The sequence below is a fragment of the Euleptes europaea genome, chromosome 5 (genome assembly GCF_029931775.1).
Source record: "Euleptes europaea isolate rEulEur1 chromosome 5, rEulEur1.hap1, whole genome shotgun sequence".
Classification (NCBI taxonomy): domain Eukaryota; kingdom Metazoa; phylum Chordata; class Lepidosauria; order Squamata; family Sphaerodactylidae; genus Euleptes; species Euleptes europaea.
Window position 1 is genome coordinate 9,113,920 of NC_079316.1, and position 4,157 is coordinate 9,118,076.

The window sequence follows — 4,157 nt, forward strand, 5'->3', positions numbered from 1 at the left end:
ACGCGTCGTCTAGATCGGGGCCACGTTTCGCTTATGGCTTCATCAGCAATTATCCTTGCAGCACTGAGCCTTATTTGTGTGGAGTACCTGGAGGTTGGCAACCCTATTCCTAGCCTGAATCTGGCAACCCTACCCTCTTTCCCTCCAAGAACCCCGATCCTCCTGCATTGTTTATTAGAGGTCTTGGCTGTGGGACGGAATTGTGTCCCATACTGTGTCATCCGCCTTGAGTCTCAATGAGAAAGGAGGGCTATAAATGAAGTTAATCATAATGACAGAGCAAACCACACTCAGGAGAAGCATTTCCAGATGCAAGGAACCATTCCCTGCTCTTAAGAGCATCCCATGAGGACAGAGACAGAACAAGAGTGCCACCCTGTGGCCAGGAAGTGAACTGGCTACGGCAATTAACCTGTAATCCACTACAGCCTGCAAATATACAACATTACTATTACTACAGCTGTTACCGCACTAGGTATTCCCAGCGACGTATTAAGAGTTTGAAAATGTTATAAAAAAATACTGTTCGTACTTTCGATAGGGGTTACCGCACTAGGTATTCCCCGCAATGTCTTCAGAGTTTGAAAATGTTATAAAAAACACTGTTCGCACTTTCTATGTATGCCCACCGATGTCTTAAGTGTTTGAAAAACGTAATAAAAAATACTGTTCGTACTTTGTTTGGCCCCTTTAGCTGTGAAGACGTCTTCCAACCATTTCTTAGCCGTGGTATCCAAAAACCCTTTTAAAGCGATGTTTTTTATAACATTTTCAAACTCTTAATACATCGCTGGGAATACAAAGTGCGGTAACCCAGTGTATTCCCACTGATGTCTTAAGAGTTAAAACGTTATAAAAAATACTGTTTGCACTTTGTTTGGCCCCTTTAGCTGTGAAGACATCTTCCAACCATTTTTAGCCGTGGCATCCAAAAACCCTTTTAAAGTGATGTTTTTTATAACATTTCCAAACTCTTAATACATTGCTGGGAATACCTAATGCGGTAACAGCCTACTATTACTCATGGGTTTTTTTTGTATGTCAGTTCTGGTCCCATACTGCTTCAGTCTATCCCCTGATTTCTGCGCACATTTTTTGTGCCTTTAGTTTTTGCTTTTCTCCCCCCACCCCTGTTTTTTCCTGTTTCTTTTGAGACCACTTTCACCCTGATCTTTTCTTGGAGCCAATTTTGAGTTGGTTTCCCCCCCCCCCTCCTGCATAATGTTCCTGTCAATTTTCTTTGTCCTGCCCACTCCTATCCCCACCCACCTCCAGCCCACTTTTCGATGACTGGATTATTATCATCGTCAAACCATTCCCCCTCCCATCACTGAAGATGAGTGATTTCATTTTAAAGGCACTAAAACATCGATATATCGATCGACCATTGTAACAATAGGTAACACAGGATCTGTGAATTCCCAGCTTCCATTTAAAAAGGGGGAGGGGCTGTGGCTCAGTGGTAGAGGCTCGGCATGCAGAAGGTCCCAGGTTCAATCTTCGGCATCTCCAGTTAAAGGGACTTAGGCAAGTAGGTGATGTGAAAGACACCGCCCTGAGACCCTGGAGAGGGGCTGTGGCTCAGTGGTAGAGCATCTGCTTGGCATTCAGAAGGTCCCAGGTTCAATCCCCGGCATCTCCAGTTAAAGGGACCAGGCAAGTAGGTGATGGGAAAGACCCCTGCCTGAGACCCCGGAGAGCTGCTGCCAGTCTGAGTAGACAATACTGACTTTGATGGACCATGGGTCCGATTCAATATAAGGCAGCTTCATGGGTTCAAGTAAGTCTCTAGCCCCTCCCTTGTGGAGATAGGCCTTTTTCCTTATCTCTCAGCACCGGAAGAAGAAGGGTTGGTTTTTATATGCCGACTTTCTCTACCACTTAAAGAAGAATCAAACCAGCTGACAAGCAGGTAGAGACTTAAAAAAAAAATGAAAGACAGGAATTCAGAGAACCTGCTTAACCTATCAGTTCAATGGTATAGCTATATATTGCTTTTTTTTTTGGCCATCAATTCATAGCTGACTGATGGCGACGCCATAGGGTTGTCAAGGCAAGAGACGTTCGGAGGTGGTTTGCCATTGCCTGCCTCTGTGTGGGCTGAGAGAGTTCAGAGAGAGCTGTGACTGGCCCAGGGTCACCCAGCAGGCTTCGTGTGGAGGAGTGGGGGGCTGAGCTTGATTCTGCCTGAATGGAGTCCGCCGCTCTTCACCACTACACCATGCTGGCTCTCTGTACTTCTTTACTTAATGAGAAATTCAGTTGTGGAATTCACTAACCATGGATGTATGTAATTCACAGTGGGTAGCCGTGTTAGTCTGTTTGCAGTAGTCAAAAAGGACAAGAGTCCAGTAGCACCTTAAAGACTAACAAAAATATTTTCTGGTAGGGTATGAGCTTTCGTGAGCCACAGCTCACTTCTTCAGAAGAAGTGAGAAGTGTTCTGAAGAAGTGAGCTGTGGCTCACGAAAGCTCATACCCTACCAGAAAATATTTTTGTTAGTCTTTAAGGTGCTACTGGACTCTTGCCCTTTTTGACTACATGGATGTATGATGACTCTGAAAGCATGGATGGCTTTCAGAGGGGATTAGAGTGATTCATGGAGGAGAAGTCCATCGACGGCTACTAGACCAGATGAGTATAGCCCCCCCCCTCTTATCCAGACATCCCCCTGCCAGTTCTAGGATGTAAGCGGGGAGGATCTTGGTCTCTATTTCTTGTTTGTTAGCCCTACAGGGCAACTTGTTGATCACTGTTATGCAACAGGATGCTGGGCCAGGGGGACCACCAGTCTCATCCAACAGGGCTCTTCTTTTGTTCCGATGATGCACTCCCTTGATTTACGGTTGCCAACCCTGGCCTGAGAAATTCCTGGAGATTTGGGGGAAGTACCCGTGGAAGGGGGGATATGGACAGGGACTTCACCCGGAATCTTACAGGATTGCCAACTTACAACTTAGGGTTGCCAGCTCCAAGTCTGGAATTAACTGGAGATTTTGGAGGTGCAGCTTAAGGAGGGCGGGGTTTGGGAAGGGGAGGGACTTCAACGCCATAGAGTCCAATGGCCAAAATGGCCATTTTCTCCAGGGGGACTGGTCTCTGTCGGCTGGAGATCAGTTGCAATAGCAGATCTCCAGCCGCCACCTGGAGGTTGAAGAAAAACGAGGCTCTGTGCTGTATAGTAATATTAAAAAACAAAACCAGCACACAAATCTCAATGCAATACAATTATATTAAAAGTGCAAGGTGACAAGTGAATACTTCGCTCTAAGATAACGACGAACAATATATGTACAATATATACACAAATATACAAGGTGGACTGATGGATTCTTCTTTCCAAGGTAAGTACACTTTAGATCATATTGTATTGCAGAATTGTCAGTATAGAAGGTAGATAATGGAAGTCTGATGAAGCCTTTGGCGAAACGTGAATATTGATCTAGACGACACGTCCTTACCTTTCACCTCTTCTTCGGCTGTCTTCATTGTGGACTTCCATTATCTACCTTCTATACTGACAATTCTGCAATACAATATGATCTAAACTAAGTGTACTTACCTTGGAAAGAAGAACCCATCAGTCCATTTTGTATATTTGTGTATATATTGTACATATATTGTTCGCTGTTATCTCAGAGCGAAGTATTCACTCGTCACCTTGCACTTTTTATATAACTGTATTGCATTGAGATTTGTGTGCTGGTTTTGTTTTTTAACGCCACCTGGAGGTTGGCAACCCTGTTACAACTGGAGATCAATTCTAATGCTGGGGAATCCCCAGGCCCCACCTGGAGGTTGGCAACCCTCTCTAAATTCTCCAACTCTAAATTCTCAAACTTTAAACTTTTAAAGTTTAAAAGAGAGATTAGATGGAAAATAGGGGGGGGGTTTAATTGAACTAATGATATGGTGAAATGGTTCGTGGAGGAGAAGGACTCAACCACCTTTGCAGCGAACCAGGGGAAAGGGCAGGGGAAGGCGGGAGGCGCGCGCGCATGCGCCCAACGCGCCCCCTCTCTCTCTCTCTCTCTCTCGTTCGGGTTGCTCCGCGTTCTGCTTTGACCCCTCCGAGGCGCCGTGGCGTTCTCCGGCTTCCACCGGAAGCGGAAGCAGAGGCGGGGGTCAGCGCGTGAGAGCCAGGCGGAGAGACACG